The sequence below is a fragment of the Erpetoichthys calabaricus genome, chromosome 13 (assembly GCF_900747795.2).
Source record: "Erpetoichthys calabaricus chromosome 13, fErpCal1.3, whole genome shotgun sequence".
In the NCBI taxonomy this organism is placed as follows: Eukaryota; Metazoa; Chordata; class Cladistia; order Polypteriformes; family Polypteridae; genus Erpetoichthys; species Erpetoichthys calabaricus.
This window is the reverse complement of record NC_041406.2, coordinates 101,288,479-101,309,619: the sequence shown is the minus strand read 5'-3', so window position 1 is coordinate 101,309,619 and position 21,141 is coordinate 101,288,479. Positions and strand designations below refer to the sequence as shown.

Here is a 21,141-nt window from a genome sequence, read left to right as displayed (position 1 = left end):
CCTGCTGCAAAGCCTGAATAGGGAGAAGCAGGGGAGTCACTAGTTAGACGAACACACCAGGCTTTGTGTTTTAAAGAGATTGCTTCCAAAGTTTTAACCTCATCGTCTTTTAAAGGATTATTATTTTTGTTCTATTTATTGATTTTTAAACCTCCACGTTTGTTTTATGGATTATTTATTTAATGACTCTTTTTAGAAGGCACTGCACTTTATTAATTTTGAATACACTTTGTGGACACTATGTTTTTGTTATTGTTTTTAAATAAAAGCACTTTTGCACCATCCCCTTGCTATGTTGTTGCCTCACTGCTTAGCTCATCGGTAACATTACCGACGGTGTTGGGCTTAAGGGCTCCCAAATAGAAGATGGGAGCATGGAGCCGAACCCACATCGTCATATGCAGGTCACCAATATTTCCTCCTATATCCCAAACAAGTTACGTTAAATGAAAAAACACTTTAATCAGTATCTACTCTAACTTAATGTAGAACAGTAACAGCACATAAATGAATAAGTCCAGTGATGGACTGCTATTTACTTGACTATTTCTTGCCTTTGCCTTCACTACAAGAGGTAGCTCTTCATGACTCTGTAATGGACTTAGTGAGATCAAAAAATTAATGGTTAGATGGGTAGAGTGTATGACAGTATGTGAAGGGCCATACTGGGATGTGATTGACCTTTTGTATGTTTTATGCAGTCTATACATGGACACAGACAGAGAAGGCTTAAAGAGCAGATTATCACCTCTGTGCTGAGTATGAACCCATGACATTCAACAGAGACTATTGCGCTAATACATTGGTCAAGAACCCAATTCTAAAGTAACGCAAGCTTGCCCCTTTTACTGACAGCCAATAACCTGTTACCTTACTGAGCCTGTGCTGTACGACGTCTTTCCAGCACCAATCTCGATCTCAACCCCTAATTCTGTTGTGGTAAATAAAACATGAGATGTGAAACACACAAGCTTTTCTTCTGTTTGTCAGGTCTTAAACATCCACGTTTCGTATTCCTTGTAGTTCCATTTCATGCATTGGACTTCTGGGTGAGCGCTCATTTGGCTGTCAGTTCTCCCATGCACACAGAACCCCCCGCATCTAACTTAACACAAAATAAAACCGGTCCGATTTCTTTGGGGCGATTCTCAGACTGAGTCGTTGTGAACATCAGACCACATGACTGGCGGCCATGAGAGCACACTGTGACTGCCTCTGACTCGTAAAGATTATATAAATAAAGTCTGTGACTGATAATCCTTGGAATGTCCATGTAATATGACTGGACCTTTAGTGACATGGGCTAAAAGCAGTCAGTGACTCTATCATCAATATAGCATATCTGAAAATGTTCCAGTGGGCCCAGGTTTCATAAATACGGAGTAGGAAAGACACAAACTGTGAAGTCTCAAAGTCCATTCTGTTCATCTAAAAGTGATACAGACTACCTCTATCATCAGTCTTCTAGGACAGGGGTCACCAACTTGATGACCTGGTGAGATCACAGATGAGGCAGCACACCCTAGAACAGGGGTCTTCAGCTCCAGCCCTGGAGTGCTACTGTGGCTGCAGGTTTTCTTTCTGGCCCTTTTCTTGTCGCTGGCTAGTTTCTGAAGATAATTGGATTCTGTTCCCTTCATTTTGGTTGACTTGTGTTTTTTTTTGTTTTGTTTTTTTTGAGATTCAGTCCTCTGAATTGTTTTTTTTTTCCTTTAAACGGCACCCAAACAAAAAGGCGACCTGCTACAATGGGGTCTTAAATGCCAACCAACAGCCATACCACATGCACTTGAGAAGCGGTCACCCACTTGAAGTTAAGCATGTTCAGGGCCAGGCCAGTACTTAGATGGGAGACCATCTAGGAAAAGCTTGGGTTGCTGCAGGAAGAGGTGTTGATGAGACCAACAGAGGGGGCGCGTACCCTCGGGTCTGAATGTGGATTCCCATGACACTGTGCTGTAAAAATGGTACCATCCTTCAAATTTGCCGTAAAACCGGCCTCACAGTGGTCATAAAGGATCCCTGGGCATCCTTCCTAAAAAGAGTAGGGTGTATCCCGATGTCCTGTCTAAATTGTCCACCACGGCCTGGTCATTGTAGCGGTTGTGGCGAGTGCCCTCTTCTACGCAGTGGTGTGTTGGGGAGGCAGCATTAAGAAGAAGGACGCCTCACACCTGGACAAACTGGTGAGGAAGGCAGGCTCTATTGTAGGCATGGAGCTGGACAGTTTGACATCCGTGGCAGAGCGACGGGCGCTCAGCAGGCTCCTGTCAATCATGGACAATCCACTGAATCCACTAAACAGTGTCATCTCCAGACAGAGGAGCAGCTTCAGCGACAGACTGCTGTCACTGTCCTGCTCCACTGACAGACTGAGAAGATCGTTCCTCCTCCAAACTATGCGACTCTTCAATTCCACCGGGGGGGTAAACGTTAACATTATAAAAAGTTATTGTCTGTCTGTATACCTGCATTGTTATCACTCTTTAATATTGTTTTTTTTGTATCAGTATGCTGCTGCTGGAGTATGTGAATTTCCCCTTGGGATTAATAAAGTATCTATCTATCATCTATCTATCTATCTGTCTATCTATCTAAATTGGACCTTTCAATGATCGGTAGAGAAGGGCAAAGTCTAGTACTGATTTCTGTACAAGCTCTGATCATGAAACATCACAGATTTCGAGGTTTCATTGGCATTTTTGCTAGGAGGTACAAGGGAGACTGAACTAGATGAAACTTGTGCTGTTTACACTCAGTCCATGTGTTCTGCTGGTGGTCAGGGCAGTAGCGCAGCAATTCACCCAGAAGCCACCAGATGGCACTCTAGCCTAATTCCACTTATACAGTTAGGTCCATAAATATTTGGACAGAGACAACTTTTTTCTAATTCTGGTTCTGTACATTACCACAATGAATTTTAAATGAAACAACTCAGATGCAGTTGAAGTGCAGACTTTCAGCTTTAATTCAATGGGGTGAACAAAACGATTGCATAAAAATGTGAGGCAACTAAAGCATTTTTTAACACAATCCCTTCATTTCAGAGGCTCAAAAGTAATTGGACAAATTAAATAACTGGAAATAAAATGTTCATTTCTATTATTTGGTTGAAACCCCTTTGCTGGCAATGACAGCCTGAAGTCTTGAACTCATGGACATCACCAGATGCTGGGTTTCCTCCTTTTTAATGCTCTGCCAGGCCTTTACTGCATCGGCTTTCAGTTGCTGTTTGTTTGTGGGTCTTTCTGTCTGAAGTTTAGTCTTCAACAAGTGAAATGCATGCTCAACTGGGTTAAGATCAGGTGACTGACTTGGCCATTCAAGAATTTTCCACTTCTTTGCTTTAATAAACTCCTGAGTTGCTTTGGCTGTATGGTTTGGATCATTGTCCATCTGTATTATGAAACGCCGCCCAATCAATTTGACTGCATTTAGCTGGATTTGAGCAGACAGTATGTCTCTGAACACCTCAGAATTCATTCAGCTGCTTCTGTCCTGTGTCACATCATCAATAAACACTAGTGTCCCAGTGCCACTGGCAGCCATGCACACCCAAGCCATCACACTGCCTCCACCGTGTTTTTTAGATGATGTGGTATGCTTTGGATAATGAGCTGTTCCACGCCTTCTCCATACTTTTTTCTTGCCATCATTCTGGTAGAGGTTGATCTTGGTTTCATCTGTCCAAAGAATGTTTTTCCAGAACTGTGCTGGCTTTTTTAGATGTTCTTTAGCAAAGTCCAATCTAGCCTTTCTATTCTTGAGGCTTATGAGTGGCTTTCACCTTGCAGTGCACCCTCTGTATTTACTTTCATGCAGTCTTCTCTTTATGGTAGACTTGGATATCGATACGCCTACCCCCAGGTGAGTGTTGTTCATTTGGTTGGCTGTTGTGAAGGGGTTTCTCTTCACCATGGAAATGATTCTGTGATCATCCACCACTGTTGTCTTCCGTGGACGTCCAGGTCTTTTTGCGTTACTGAGTTCACCAGTGCTTGCTTTCTTTCTCAGGATGTACCAAACTGTAGATTTTGCCACTCATAATATTGTAGCAATTTCTCAGATGTTTTTTTTCTGTTTTCACAGCTTAAGGATGGCTTCTTTCACCTGCATGGAGAGCTCCTTTGACCGCATGTTGTCTGTTCACAGCAAAATCTTCCACATGCAAGCACCACACCTCAAATCAACTCCAGGCCTTTTATCTGTTTAATTGATAATGACATAACGACGGACTTGCACACACCTGCCCATGAAATAGCCTTTGAGTCAATTGTCCAATTACTTTTGAGCCCCTGAAATGAAGGGATTGTGTTAAAAAAATGCTTTAGTTGCCTCACATTTTTATGCAATCGTTTTGTTCACCCCACTGAATTAAAGCTGAAAGTCTGCACTTCAACTGCATCTGAGTTGTTTCATTTAAAATGCATTGTGGTAATGCATGTACAGAACCAAAATTAGAAAAAAGTTGTCTCTGTCCAAATATTTATGGACCTAACTGTACTTTTAGGAACAACCAGTGACTGTGGAACTAAATGAGAAAAAAAACTCAAAAAAGGTCCGCCTGATAGCGGTTACCAATGGGCGCTGCTTGTATGTCACATGTATGTACAGTAAGTTTGGATATAAAAGATAAGAGAAGCAAGAGCTCGTTGTCAATATAGAAAAGGACCAAAGCAAAAAGTCAAAATAAGGTTTAAGAGAGTTAGTTTGTTGTAACAGGAAGATACATTTTAAAAGGTAGGCAGAAATATGTGTCATTAATGTTACTCACTAATTTGAAGATTAAAAATACACTTTGCTTGCATGTGTGTTTTGAATAGCCCATTGCGGGTATACTGGTCAAATTCACTACCAAACCGGGCACACTCCAAAGAATATAACAGATTAGAATATATAGCAGGCAATCTAAAGGCTTAAATCAAGTAAGAAAGCGTTTATTTCAACATGCTAAAATAATTGCTGGTGTGTTTTGCCAGGCCCAATGCAGATATACTTTTTAAATTCAATGGCAAACATTACCCACTCTTAAATCTGCTGCACTGGACAGACTATACTTTAATATTTAAAGGGAAAATTAAATTGTTAAACTGTTTTGGGTCACATACATTTAGATGGATTTTAGATCAACAGAGGGACATAAGTTACATTTTATATGAAATCCGCCCGGCCCAATATTGGTGCACTACCCAAGTTCTCTGGCATACTTGGTGCTCTCCCACGTCTGCAGCACAACTGCAATATTTAACAGACACCAAAATCAGTTAAATCTCATGAGTTCACTTCTTTTTACAATTTTACAACAAGGAGGGCCCCTGTGTTAAAACACATTTGATTTTGCCGAGCCCAACACTCAAGTTAAACACATTGGCAAACCTGGTATACTCCCAAACGTTTACAGCCAATAAGTGCACAAAGTTAGAAAAACATGAAAAGAAAGACCCCCCCCCCCCCCCCCCCCTTTTTTTTTTGTTGTGTGATTTTTACATATCAGGACATAATTGATAATAATGTAGATTTCAGTAATTCCTAGGTTTAAGCAGTATTTTTTTCCTGCTGTGCGTTGCTGCACTTAAATGTCTTAATTTGTTTCCAACTCCTAAACTAATAGCAGCATTCCCACTAGATTCACGGGCAGCTTCTTAACGCACACGCTTTCTCAGCAGTCTCATTAACACTTTAATCGAACTAATAACTGTACGAGCTCAGTCGTCTGAAGCTTTACTTAAGGTCTGGTGTTGTATTAATTGTTGTCTGTTGGGATTACACCACTAGTCCGAGACATACACGTAGGAGTTTCAATGCAGTGTGCGCATGACAATAAACCTGATACTCAATTTACTTTATTTGCATGAGCCGCCATACCCAGCAATTATAAATATTATATAAATATTATAAGCTCTACTTCGCGAAAGCCACAACCTTCCAACTTAAATTATGTTTTATACCTGGTTAAAAGAAACCAACAACCACTTTCTGATAGGTCGCTATCAAGTTTAAAGAGTCCGCGTCGGTGTCAGGTTACGCGGAATGTGAGTCAGCAACCTTCCAACAAAGATGTCCCCGGTAAGGTGCCGAGAAGCGCAGCCGTGCCATATGCAATGCGACTGTGCGCTTCTACTTTACCACTGCGTTTATAACGAAGCCGCTACTTTGAAATCCAGCGTGTGACAATTCAATTTTTTTAAAGTCACTGTAGAATTAAAATTCAGGATTCTGAATTGACAATCACCTAAGGATTGTTGCCCTCTTGTTTGGGGTGTCGCAGTTCAGCGTTAATCATAGTCGGGGTGTCTAAGATTTCCAGTGACAGACCCAGCAAGACTTATTTTTGTGTTGGCCCATCACTGAGAGAACCACAGGTTTCCTATCTGAACCAGCAATAGAAGAGAACAACACAATTACACCAAATATGTTTATGTAAGCATCAACAGTTACTGAGCAATGTTTTAGGAACATCTGTTCACCTGCTTATCCACACAATTATTTAATCAGCCAATCACGTGGCAGCGGTGCAATGTATAAAATCAGGAGCGTCAGTTAATGTTCACATCAAACACCAGAATGGGGAAGGAAATGTGATCTCAGTGATTTCGACTGGCACCCAAACTGACTGTTTTGAGCATTTCTATAACTGTTGATCTCCTGGGATTTTCATGCACAACAGTCTCCAGAGTTTACTCGCAATGGTGCAAGCAACAAAAAAACATCCAGTGAAGTTTTGTTGATGAGAGTGATTAAAGGATAATGGCCAAACTGGTTCAAGCTGACAGAAAGGCTATAGTGACTCAGATAACAACTGGTGCAAGCAGAACAGCATCTCAGAATGCACAACATGTCGAATCTTGAGGTGGATGGGCTTCAACAGCAGAAGACCACGTCAGGTTCCACTCCTGTTAGCCAAGAACAGAAAGCTGAAGCTGCAGAGGGCACAGGCTCACCACAACTGCACAGCTTAGTACTGGAAAAATGCAGGCTGGTCTGATGAATCTCGATTTCTGCTGAGGCACACAGATGGCAGAGTCAGAATTGGGTGCCAACAGTACAAATCCATGTAACCAACCTGCTTTGTGTTAACAGTCCAGGCTGCTGGTTGTGGTGATTTAATGGTGTGGGGACTTTGTCCTTGGCACACTTCAATCATCGCTTGGAAGTCACAGCCTATTTGAGTATTGTTGCTGACCTTGTGCATCCCTTCATGGCAATGATATACCCATCTTCTAATGGCTACTTCCAGCATGATATTGCACCATGTCACACAGTAAAAGTCATCTCAAACGGTTTTCATGAACATGACAAGGTGTTCAGTGTTCTTCAGTGGCCTTCCCAGTCACCGGATCTGAATCTGAAAGAACACTTTTGAGATGTGGTGGAACAGGAGATTTGCAGCACAAATGTGCAACTGACAAATGTGCAGAAATTGAGTGATGCAGTCATGTCAACATGGACCAGAATCTCAAGGGAATATTTCCAACATGTTGTGGAATCCATGCCGTGATGAACTGTGCTGTTTTGAGAAGAACAGGAGGCCCTACCCAGAATTAGCATTTTGTTACTAAGGATTTGCTCATTAATGTCAGAATAAAGATGGAGGTATTTACTTGTGCCCACATCTTGAGGTACATTTTTTAGCTCTTAAATTAACTACTATAATAAAATGGTGCAAAAAGATGCTGTCTTAATTTCCAAAGAATGACGAAATTCAGCCTTATTGTGATAAAATGCTTTGAGAGACTGGGACTCATTAAACAGAATACAGGGAGTCCTCGGGTTACGACACAGTTCCATTCCTACAACAGTGGTATAACCCGAATTTTGGTGCAAGTCAAAACACACCCTAACCTAAGTCACTTACCTATCCTAACACATTGTGCAAAATCATAATATAGAACATAAAACACAACTAAGTAAAAGGACATACATATACTGTACTGTACACTGTACTGTTGTAACAGAAAAAATGAGTGTAAAAAATCCTTACCTTTATTCCTTCTCACATCTCAATTTTTAAAAGTTTTTATGGGAGTGAGTGTTGTAAACTCGAAACGTCGTATGTCGAGACGTTGTAACCCAAGGACCCCCGTATGCCATATAGTTTGGTTAATCCACAGAGGGTTTTATAACCCTTGCACTTCAAACTGTCTGGAAGGCATTGATAATAAAAATTGATATATAGTGAACAGTATTTAACACTGTTATACCATCAGACGAGATCACAGAGCCCCAAGACTTGAGACTTAATGCCACCGACAGCAGCTTGGACTTCGTAACTGGCAGCCACCCAATCCGAGCTGAGGATGTGCACACTTCCGGAGATTTTTTTTTTTTTCCCACAGAATTCATTTATTTAAATGCTTCCAGACAGCAATTCAATCCTTTCTTCTTGTGCAAATTACATAATATAATTTATTTCATGAATTTTTAAAACATGGAGTTTCACTCCAAACTCAATTTGTGCAAATCACTACCAGCCACCAATAATGAAATTGGATGAGCAGACCTGCTGTAGGTTTCTTATATTCACAGCCTAACATTTTGTCCGCTCTCTGTTCCCATTATAATACTGTCATTACCCTGTGGGTGACATTGAGGAAGAATATCATGGTACTGTGTGCATGTAATAATAAACTTGAAATGAAATGAAATGAAAGGAAACTATTGTAGCAAAAGGGAGACTCCTGGCTTAAATTACATACACCCTGTCATATAAACACAATTTGATTAACTGACTAACCGACTGAATGGCAGGCTTGGTAGAATCCTTAAAACATTAGGTTCTTACCTGCCATATGTTGCTTTTTTAATTTATTCTTTGATTTGACAGAAATCTGTAATATACCCATGGCAGGCATGTTGTGGCACACACACACAGCTTATTATTATTATTGTTTTCTGGGTTTTGGTCTACTGAACTCATTGAGTTAGACTTTTGGCACACAGCATTAAACTGTCATGTATGCTTAAGGCTGGCTTTCAGCCACTTTTAATTTTTTGTTTTTTAATATATTATGCTCTAGGTATTAATTAAGTACAAGTTCAGTGTCCAAGGTGCTCATTATAGGTATACTATATAAACATAAAGAACCCAACTTGGCCCTATGACTGAATAGTATAGTCCATAAACAGCTGGAATGATATAACTGGGGGGAGACTAGGGGGTGTACAGCTCTTCAAACACCCGGCACAACAGACACCAGGACACAAGTTCAGCACAACACATGTTTACTCAGCTGTGGGAAACACTTTTGTCTCATTTCCCACTTATGCAGCACAGTATAATAAGCGCAAGCAGTCTCTTCCTTTCTGTCTCTTCTGTGTCTTGTCTGCCTCCACTCCTCCTCCCGACTCAGAATGATTTTATAGAGCACCTGTAAGTGCCCCAGGTGTCCCGTGATCTCCTTCCAAGCCTACTTCTGGGTGTGGCGGCAGTCCTGCTGAGGAAAGCTCAGCCATTCCCCCTGCACTCCCCTGGCGGTGGCCACAGGCCCCAGCAGTGTTGAGCTTCCATGCTCCAAACCCATGGCACCGTATCAAGCCGTCCTGACATCTGTTATCCAGGGGGAGGTATTGCCCCATGCAAGCTCCTTCCTCCATTCCTTCTGTTAAGAAGGCGCTCGGCCGGGTAAGAGTCCTGGCTGTCACTCATACTGGTAAGTCTGGCTAGATAGTTCAGTAGCATTTGAATTTAGCTAAAGGTAGATGAGAAATCTATAATAATATCCATAGACGACACAGGGTGGCATATACCCTATTTATGTTAGTAGGATTAGTTTTTGTTTTACTTCCTCCATAGCCATTTGATCCTTGTATACTTTACATAGAACTGGACACTCATTTTTTAATTCTATTTTTGAACACCTGATGCAGATTTTATTTTATAACTTTATTTATTCATGGAAATTTTCTGGCGGCTGCCAAGGTGTCCGTGTTCCAACCAGTGACAAACCTTTTATCCCTGTACTTTGCACTGAATGTGAGCGGTTTCCATCAGTGTGGACTTCTGCACCTCTTGGATTGTGTGGTGTCCTGGCAGCTCTTGCAAATTCTTGTCAAATGACGCCACTATGAGCTCTGATCACCACAGGCATAGCTCGAGTCTTGGTCCTCCACATCTTGCTGATCTTTATACTTGCTCTGCTTTTTAGCTTCTTTCAGATGTTGTCATCTGGGACTGCAACATCGATTGCTTGTCTATTTTGTGATGCACCACCATATTAAGACAGGGGCAGATCTACTATGAAACTAATGAAGCTGAAGATTTAGGGTCCCTAATATCAATGGGGCTCCAGAACTCAAAAACTGTAAGGCACTGGAATTTTTTTATTCTCACGTTACATTGACATTGAAGAAGGGGCCTGAGTTGCCTCGAAAGCTTGCATATTGTAATCTTTCTAGTTAGCCAATAAAAGGTGTCATTTTGCTTGACTTCTTACTACATCCATACATGGTACAACACCCTAGTACTTTATTCACACCAGTGACATTGACATGCGAGATAATCCAGTGTAGCAATTTTGATCAAAATTTGAGATGTAGTGGTTAAATTTTTTAAAAAATGTATGATGATCTTTCATGGAACTACTCCACTAGAGAAGATAACAGAGGTTCCCCAGACCTTGTTGCTGGTTGCAAATGGACGCCCAGAACAGTTCAAGCTTCAGGGCCCCAAAAATGCAGGTCCACCATTGTATCAGGACTGTTAACTGAAATGGTATGATTGCTTTGACTGCCATGTCCCTCATGATGGTAGTGTCTCTGATGTTGATGACAGCTCTTGTCATGTGCTTGTACCATTTCTCAGGCATCTGTCTATCTAGTGGGCCACAGATTGACCAGTGCAGATAGTTGGCAACCTTTTTATGCCAGTTTATGTATTCAGTAGAAACCCTCATTGTACACTTAAAGGTGATATGGTTAATCGGCTCCTCAGCCTTGCTACACGTTATCATGATAATTATTATAAACCATACATCAATTTAACAATGTTTGCATGGCAATAGACTCAACAGCCTAGGAATCAATTGATATTTTATTTGTGGAGAATAAACTGCAAACTGAGTGACATGCTCACTTATGATGCCCACAGAGAAGACAGCACTACCTTCCAGCTCTCTTCCCATTAACTTTAATAACTCAAAACTGGCATTCAGCAAGCAAATGTCTTATGATAGTGAATGTCAAGCACCTGGAAGAACCTGAAATGGACTCAGTGACAAAAAAGTGCATACCAGCCATGACCCAAGCCATCCATCATGTGTAAGTTTTCACTTGGCATGCCATAACATTTGAATGGCATAGCTCAAAGAGCCTTGGGATTATTAACCAAAATATACATTGTAGCAGTGCTACTATTAATTAAAACTGCATCATCCAGCAGTCCCTGCAGGGGCTGGTGGGGTCAAAGGTGGTCAGAGTGGCTTAAAAGAAGGGCAGGTGTCCAAAGAAAAGAAAAGTGTTTTTTGTTGTATTCTGTGTCCCTGTCTGGCTGCCTTCTGTTGTTTAACCGTATTTAGACGTTGTGTTCTGGATTGTTTCGTTGTTGGGGTCTGGATTGTCTTCTGTCTACCTGTGTGTTGAGGACTGATAGAGGGTCATGGCCTTCCAGCAAGAAAAGGAGAGCTCCTGAACCGTCCACCCACCTTCACCATTTTCAGGAACTACCAGTAGGACTGTTTTTTTCATTCCCTTACAACATACAGATCTCTGGACTTACTATCGTCGTCATTCATTACATCCGGTGCTGTTTTCCATGGACTTTGCTTTGGGGGGTTGTTTGTGTTTAATGTAATTTTGCCGTAGGGGTACAGGGGTGGTATTGTTTCCATTTATTTCATTATATTATTTAATTGTTGTTTGACTCCCGTGTGCATTATTTTGTCTCTGTTTGTGAGTGTGCGCGGGTCAGGACAAGGCTGGAAGCGTCCCTGGGATTTCCTCCATAAAAATAAATAAATTACCATCATCTTGACAGTGTGAATCTTAGCAGCACCGGACCGCTACAACATGGTGGATACATAATTGAATCTCATTGGAGGTGGCATACAAAAAAACGAAGACACAGTTGGAATGACACCAACAGCAAAGTCAGCCAACCTTGAAGAAGCAGCTACAGTATCACATGTGTCATAAATGTGTGTGAGATAACACAGAAACTAATGAGGGGCAGCGAGTCAACCAGGAAAACCAGCATAGCGTATTGAAAGGAGATGCAAATTGGAAGCAACGCTGACAGCACACTGGATGAATGGAACAATTCATTTGACTGAAAAAAATCAATGCAAAGGTAAAGACAACGGCAAATAACTCCATTTCAGCAGCATCATTATTTCAAAAAATACACTTTAAATGGTGCGACGTTTTTGGTTCCTATACGTGTTAACTTCTCTAAACCTATGAAGACAAGAAATACAGAAAGTAGAAAAACATCATGCCCAGAAAAAGCAAAAAAAAAAAAAAAAAAGAACTGCCATGGTACTTTAGAAAAGTTGGTAAGCTCTTTAGGTAGACTCAGGAGTTCACACTGACAAAAATGATCATCTTTACATCATTGCCACTGGCAAACTAACCAGTGATACTGTACTTCTAGTAGCCCATACCCTTTTGATGTGTCCTCTCACGTTATTTTACAAGGAGTAGATATTTGTTGTGTTCACATTTTTATTAGAAAAAAATAATGGGGCACAAATCAGGAATTATAAAAAGAACCCTCCGCATACAACGCTCACTCTCATGTCTACAGACAGCCCTGTGAAGAAGCCAGAGGGGTATGAAGTAAAAAAAAAAATGTAAAAAGATCGTTCGGCTGCAGCCATCCACCCCTCTTCTAACTGAACAGCGGCTAAACAGAAGCTGATAGTGGCACTCTATGACTTGTTGATCTGGGAAGCTATGTGTTCTAAAAGAAATAAATTGTAAAGGAAAGATTTATAGGTTAGGAAGAAGAGGTTAAGGATTATTTTGCTGCTATAGCGCCTAATGAGACAAAAGAAAAAAATAAATCAGGTAGACAAAGAGGCAGGAAAAGTATGAGGCAACAGGAGAATATTTGAAGACAGAATCTTGAAAAGAGAGTTAGAGACCAAAGAGTAGAAGAATAGGCCAGGGCAAGACACAAAAGCTGAAGAATGACTAGTTTACTTTTTATCTATCAACTGTAGATAGATAGATAGATAGATAGATAGATAGATAGATAGATAGATAGATAGATAGATAGATAGATAGATAGATAGATAGATAGATAGATAGATAGATAGATAGATAGATAGATAGATAGATAGATAGATAGATACCCCAATTATATCAGACAGACTTCCTTCTACATACTGGCAGCTTTTGCATTCATCTTCACAGACAGACCTTGCCGCAGGTTTTCAGGCATCTTGCATGTCTCTGCAGTGTGTAATGCAAATGACTAAACAAGACACAATGACACTGTTTTGCATTGGAAATATTTCAGCTAGCTAAGGAGTGAATACACAAGAGTTATTTTAAAAAGCTGCATTCGAGGGCTATTTTTTCTTCTTCTTCTTTTGGTTGCTCCCATTAGGGCACTGGCAGAAAATGAGACAAAGTCCATTTAAAGCCAAACACCAAATTCACCAGTGTTAAATTAACATGTCTGTATAAGAAGACAGCTTTTCAATATCTTGCGCACACTTTTAGGGCACACGTCAACAATACAAGACTTAATTTTACAACTCAAGCCCCCAAAAGATTTTTGTTATGAAAATTGGCCTCTGTGCCACCAGATCACCTTGTTCTAAAATATCTAAAGTAAATGATTTGACTAAAACTAAACAAATACTGTATTTATATGTTTCAGTTATTGGATTGCATGCAGAACACTATTTTCAGACCAGCTGTGACACCGAGTCCTGCAAACAATAGGCGTACTGTCCACCATGGTTGCTTCTTGCCTTATACCCAGTGCTGCTGCGATAATCACTGGTTCCCTGTGACGTTAAACTGGGCAGATTAAATTTACAGTTCCTGTCACTTGATTGCATGCTACATGTGTATTTAACTTCATCTTAATAGCTGTCACTACACAACCTAGACATGTGTGTGCACAATGACACTTGACCACAACAGAACATAACTTTGAGAAAAAGATACAATACTTTTAAAAAATAATGCAATAATCATTGCAGAATAATGCAATTCTTTAGCAAAATAACACAATAATTATTGTAATATAATGCAGTTTTTTTTTTTGAGTGGCAGGAATGAGCGTCCTTGCACATCATCTCTTAATCTCTGTTTACTTAATTTTATAGAGTTCATCTTCTTCAATCTTTCTATATAGCCCATAATTCTCAGTTTCTGGAATTCGCCTTGTTGCTCTTTTCTTGACTTTTTCTGGCATTGTTATGTATTTTTTGCAATATGGAGACTGAAACTGAACACAGTACTCCAGGACAGGCCTCACCAGTGTGTCATATAACTTAAGCATAACCCCTGGATCCTTCATACAAGCAGTACTTTCAAGTGTCGGACCTCCCATTGTGTATTCAGATGTAATAATTCTATTTCTTTCTGGTATTACTTTAAATTTACTTTATGGTGTGGTACATCATATTGTGTCTGAGGGTTCTTCTACACCACTTGCAAAGTTTTCTTAAATTTTGTTTAGATTTCTTCCCATTGAACATATCATTCTGTTCTGTTTGCACTGTATATTTTAAGATCACTGTACAGTCTTGGGTGGAGATGTCCATAGAAACAGCTACCACACCATTAGTTAAGTAAATAGTTACTTACCCTTAAGCACATAGTGAGGCCTATTGACTATGGCAGTAGGCATGAAATCACAAGTCTGCAGATGTAACTTTATCTAGGAATTCATAATGTGACGATACTTGTCATGAAATGGACATCATAGTAAAAGAAAGAATGACCATGTGACCCTGAGCAAGTCACTTGACCTTTGACAATGCTCAGTATGTAAGGCGGTATATACAGCAAGGTTCTGCACTACGTAATCAACAACTTTTTCTAAATAATATTTTCTTGAACACGTTTTTTAAATGTACATACTGTATGAAACACTTTGGGATTGTGTTCATCAAGGAAGATGCTCTACAAATTTAACTGTATTTTGGAGGACTTCTTTAGGTATATTTTAAAGTTAAAATGATGAACCAAATTTCTTCATCAGGGCTAGTTTCTTTCTTCTCTGGAGTTGAGCAGATCCAGGAAGGTATAAGGATTCTCCAAATTCTCCATGTGGAGTCTGTAGAGGTATTGGAGTGGGGCACATCATTTCAATTTTAAATAGCTTTTATAGGACAAGTGATCCAGAACTTTTTTTAGGAGACAACAAAACGTACTTCTTAATGGCAATTATGGCATTGCCCTGAAAAGTGTTGAATAAGCTGTAGATTGACTGGGTCATCTTGTATCTTCATTTAACGTAAGATAATAATGATAAAAATTCATTACATTTATATAGCGCTTTTTTCACTACTCAAAGCGCTACCACACAGGGAGGACCCAGGACACTAACCCATGATCTTCTTACTGCATGTGGTACAAAGACTATATTTATAAAATAGGTAAATGAGTGACAAAGTCAGAGCAAAGTCTTGACGTAAGGCTTGTCCATCAAATGCACACAACCAAAACGGAGAGAGTCACTGGACGACCTCATGAATTGTGGAGAAAGGTACTATATGTGCCACTTGTGATTCCCTGGTTATCTCCAGTATTGCCTGGCATATAACTTCCAAGTACTAGTCATAGTAACCGTCCTATGCTCGCTCCCTTAGACCACTTGCCATCGAGCTATTATAATCCTAACTTTGAGAAATATTTACATGTATTTACTTAGCAGACACTTTTATCCAAATTGACTTACAAAAGAGCTCGGTCAACATAATCAAGTATACATCAGTCTGCGGAACTGTTTGGGAACAAGTGTTACAGGAAAAGGTTACAAAACTGATCATCACAAATGAAGACCTCAGAACAAAATGCAAGCTACGTACAATTCCTAGGTTACAAGAACCTAACAAAGCCAATTAGGCGGAAATTAACCAAACAAGAGAGTCTTTACACGCATTGAGGGAGTCAGAATTTTGAATGGAGTTGGGTAGTTCATTCTACCAGCTAGGAGCTACACATGAAGAGTCTGGACTGAGATATAATACCAGGTGGTGGTGGCATCATCAGACACCATTTATCAGGAGTACAGAACCTCACAAGTGCCTCCATTTATATATAAAGTGTTGATCCACTGACTACTCTCTGGGCAAGCATTAAGAATCTGAACTTAATATGTGCTGCTGCATTGTTAAGTTAGATAGAGTTTATTATTCCAAAGGGAAATATGTACGCAACATAAAAAGTATCAAAATATAAGTCACTGTTACACAAATACAAGAAAATAAGCTAAGACACAAAAACTGAAAAGTAGTGATAATCTAAGTATGCAGATCCAAGATTAATACAAACCAGAATAAGGCGTGACCACCAGGGTGCGCACAGCTCCCCAAATACCCGACACAACAGACATAGGCACAAGTGTGGCACAAAACAAGACTTTTTGCTTAGCTGCTCTTCGTGGGAAACACTTCCTAATAGTCGTTTCCCACCTGCCCAAATTTAGTTCCAAAGCACAACACACAGTATTTTGTCTATCCTCTCTCTCTCTCTCCATCTCCTTCATCCACCTCCACTCCTCCTTCAAGCTTTGTCCACTTCCTCCCAATTCTGGCTGCCAGGGTAATGGTAGTTAGCTTATTATATAGGGCACCCAGAAATACTTCCAGCAGCACTTCTGGGTGTTGCGGCAATCCTGCTAAGGAGGGCTCAGCTATTCCCCTTGCACCTCCTGGTGCTGACCATGGGCCCTGGCAGTGTTGAGCTTCCATGCTCCAACCTTGTGGCATCGTAGCAAACTAGGAGGGCTGCCCTCTGTCATCCTGGGGGAGGTATTGACCCATGCAAGCTCCTTCCCCCAGTCCTTCCCTTAAGAAGGCATCACAAAAAGAACTAACAAAGTTATCTGAAACAGGAGTGACACATGGCAACCTCAGTTGGTGGAACAACAGACGTGCTGCTGCATTTTGAATCATTTGTAGCGGTCTGGTGACACATGCAGGTGCCCCTGCCAGCAGAGAGTTGCAGTAGTCCAGACATGACCGGGAGACTGTAGGACAAAGTGGGCATTGCCCATTCTGTTAGGATTTAGTGGACCAGGAGTCATGCTGCATAGGTAAGGTAATTATTTAAGGTAAGGAAGACAGAAGCTTCAAGATAAAGGAGTTTGCATGTTGATTATGACCATGCAAGCAAGAATTTCACTTGACTCCATACATACTGATCTATGGGAGCAAACTGGAGCACAAGGGCTGTGACTCGGGCACAAATCAAACCTGGGACATTCACGGGGTGAGACAGCATTACTACTGCACCAACATACAGTATGACTCTGTCATTAAACCCAATGTATATAAGTGATTATTAAATTGATTCTAATGCTAAATAGCATTTTGGGAAGTCTCCAGAGATTAAAGTTTTTTAATGATGTTCACAATTAGAGAAGCTATATAAGACAAATTATTGACTGACTGATTTATTTGTGTAGATTTATAAATCAGTCACGTATGACCCTAAAACGTTCAACAAGTCTTTTGTGAAATATATTCCACAGACAATATAAAACTTTTGATTTCTTGGGGGGGGGGGCACAACGGTGCACTGCTTAGCCCCACAGCCTCTCCCCTCCAGAGTCCTAAGTTCCAGTCCGACAAAGAGGTTGTCAGGGTGGAGCTGGCGTGTCCTCTAAAGTTTGGCTCTGAGTGTGCCTGGATAACAGAAGGTGATGGACTTCCTGATAAGCTCAAATATGTAAATTTTTAAATATTTATAGTTGAAAGGGAACAACATCTCGATTTGTTTCACAAGACACTTTGTTAATTTTATGTAGCGCCTTGTCTCACGGTGGGTTGCTACTTTGTGCCTGACTGTCAGAACAAGCATTAACCCAAAAAACTCAGAACTGAACAAACTGGTATGTGGATGGATAGATTCTGACGGTTTTGTGGTAAATTAAAATACTCAGAGCTCAAAATGCACATTTGTAAGTCACATGAAAAAGAAAGTGGGTGATATTAAAGTAACTGATGGATGATTTTCGTCAATTTCCATCAATTGTTTGCATTCACTTTATTCAATTATAAGACTGAAGGGGGATGCCGCCTATCATGGCAGCATCAGTTAAAAGGCAGGGCGCAACCATAAACAAGGCACTGTATATACTTAAGAAAATCTTTTGTGAAGCACATTTTGATTCTGTTCCCCTTGAAAGGAGCTATATAAATATTTATTGACTAAAATGTTAGTGATTATTAGGAAGTTAAACCTTTTCTGAAACACATTTAGTTAATACGTTTACTTTTTTTTTTTTTTTTGACTAACGGTGACTTACAACATTGCAAAGACACAATTGGTTACATTTCTTTTGTTTTCCCAATTGGGGCACAGGCAGGTGAAGTGACTTGCTCAGAGTCACACAGTGTCAGATTTGAGCCCCCAGCCGCCGGGTTTACTTAACCACTGCGCTGCACCGCCATACGAAAAAAAAAAAAGAAAAATAAAGCATTTTCTATGAGGTAAACAAAAATAATTGAATCAGAAAAAGTTTTGCCATCGCGCCTTTACGATATACAGCAATATGTATTTTCCAGAAATCAAATATTATATGACGATTTATGACCAGTTTTGTGAATTCGCATTACTTATCCTGCATGGCGCTATATAAAATAAAACTTGACCTCGGTCATGTCCCACTCTTTCTAACATGAATTTTCTTCCAGGTAGCAAGTTAAACTGAGACACCGAGAGCAAAAATCTGAAAACAATATGAATATTCAATACTTTAAGAACTTCAGCAACTGAGTAATTTAAAAATAAAAAGAAAATTTCGTTTAAATTAACTTAAAACCACACAATATAAATGTCTTTTATAATAAGAAGAATGTTTAAAATCTTACCTTCTTACATAGATGTTGATCCGATTTCGAAGGGTGACTCTTAAATCAAATATTTAAAAACTAAAATGTAAATCAGCCTGCCGACCAGTTTCCCATTTAATGAAGCGCAGGTTCTCCAGGCTGCCAGGTAGACTTGGGTCACTCCGTTCCTCAAGAATTTTACATTTTTAAATGCACTCTTCTTTTTACGACTCCGTTATTGTACACCGTGCCATTATCGATCGGAGAGTTAAATCACTGATTTTCATGCATCTTCATCCAAACGCACTGCTATTCCCTGATGAATTTAGAATAGGATAATTATTTGCGCTGGTCGCCTGAGACTTTGTTGCTGTTGAGTCGCTTGAATCTGCGGCGGCGGCGGCTATGGAAACTGAGCAGAAACAAAACGCGCGCTCCCCCGGGTCCTAGTGATCGACGGTTGTTAGTCGTATAGAACCTTAACGCGATTCCTTTTATTAAACCGTTTGTTCCAAAGGTGAGTCGATGGACCATTGCGTTTATCTCGGTAGTATGTGTCTCAAAACAATAAACATATTGTATTTAAAATCTCTGCATTATAGGGGTGATCTTTAACCGATTGTTGATTGATTGCATTAATCAGTAACATTTTCCTTTTTTGCCTTTTTTAAGATAGTGATTTGTATGGTGGTGAAGCACACAGTCCGTTAATAATTCTTTATATGTATACAGTGCTTTTCTCACTACTCGCTACTCCACGCAGGCAGTGAACAAGTGTGTTTGTGTCTAGCCAGAGACAGATCTAATATAAAAATAATGAAGTTTAATCTTCAAGGCCCATAATTCCAGAGTGGCCAAAGAAGAAACTTTAGTCCACTTCGCTTGTTTACTCCATGAGTTTTTTTTTTTTTAGATAATAATGTTAATAATAGTGTAATTCAATACAAAATAATTGTTAAAATAAAAAAATTGAAGGTTATTAAAGTATCAAAAAATTGTGGTGATCTGTCGTGGAACAAGTACACTGAAGAAGGTAAAGACAACTGCGGTTATCCAGACTTTGTTGCAGGTTGCAAAGGGGCCCCCATAACAGTTCAAGCTTCAGGACCCCAAAAATGTAGGATGACCACTGTGTCCAACCATGACAGGTGCTGCCTTATATCCGCTACTAGTAATACAGTATATATTTCATTTCTAACAACAGTATTTATTTATGTAGTACGTTTTTGTTGTGAGCTGGGAATCTCAAAAGCACGCAGGTCCCACGAGTTCTTCCAACAATGCCCACTAGAGGGGGATATACTGCCAAATCCTGGCTAGATAAACAGGCAAACACGCAATCTTTATAAAAATAAAAAGAGATACTCCTCACAAAAGGTCTTCCAATCATTATGAAGATCCATGGAGCACAAAAGGCAGAACTGGAATTGTCTAAAACAATACGGCTATCCCAGGGCCGGATTAAGAGCTTTGGGGGCCCGTAGCACATTTCAAATTTGGGGGCCCATTTGGTCTGCATCATCTGAAGTTTAGATTCTGAACAGTTCAAACCGGACTAAATAATTATTTTACTCTCGATTATAATAAGAATCTTATAATATTTATGTGAATTTTATGTGTTGGGCCCCTAAAGTTTTGTTGTGTAAGAAATTTACAGTTTAAAAACGTAAAGATAATATTTTTAAAGACCAGTTTTTCAATGCTACACTTTTTCATTAAATATTGGGTCCACCATTTTGGGGCCCCCGAAATTGCGGGGCCCATAGCATATGCTACATGTGCCTATTGGTTAATCCGGCACTGGGCTATCCAAAGAAAACAAGGTTCCTGTACAGCGATACTAATGTTGACATGTTTCAGCCAGCATTTTTCCCTTGGCTGTTGTTCACAGTTGTGTTTCATGGCTGTCTTGTTTAATTTTGCATCATTCAATTGTATTAATGTTTATTTTATTTTTAGAAAAGTTGAAGGGCTTTAGTTATGTCCCTTGAGCTTTTTGGGCGGTGCCACAAGTGGTAGGGCCACCTCCCCATCACCACTAGCAACGGCCCTCCACCCTGTTTAAGAGAGGGCCTCCTCAAGATTCCTCGCAGTTCATTAAATGCACTAGGAGTGGAGAGTTCTTGTGATTTTGCTGTGCTTTGTTATTGCTTTTTGATTTATTTTTTTTATTTTTTTGGTATTT

The 21,141-nt window shown here is 40.0% G+C and overlaps 1 protein-coding gene across 1 annotated transcript in view; it reads right to left on the bottom strand.

Annotated features, from left to right (window-relative positions):
- Window positions 1–19,338, bottom strand: part of zdhhc11 (zinc finger DHHC-type containing 11) — an 85,766-nt gene extending 66,428 nt beyond the window's left edge. Inside the window, exon 1 of the mRNA XM_028817345.2 lies at window positions 18,996–19,338. The gene's annotated coding sequence lies outside the window, so the exon portion shown is untranslated. The remainder of the gene's footprint in view (window positions 1–18,995) is intronic.
- Between the last annotated feature and the right edge of the window lie 1,803 nt (window positions 19,339–21,141).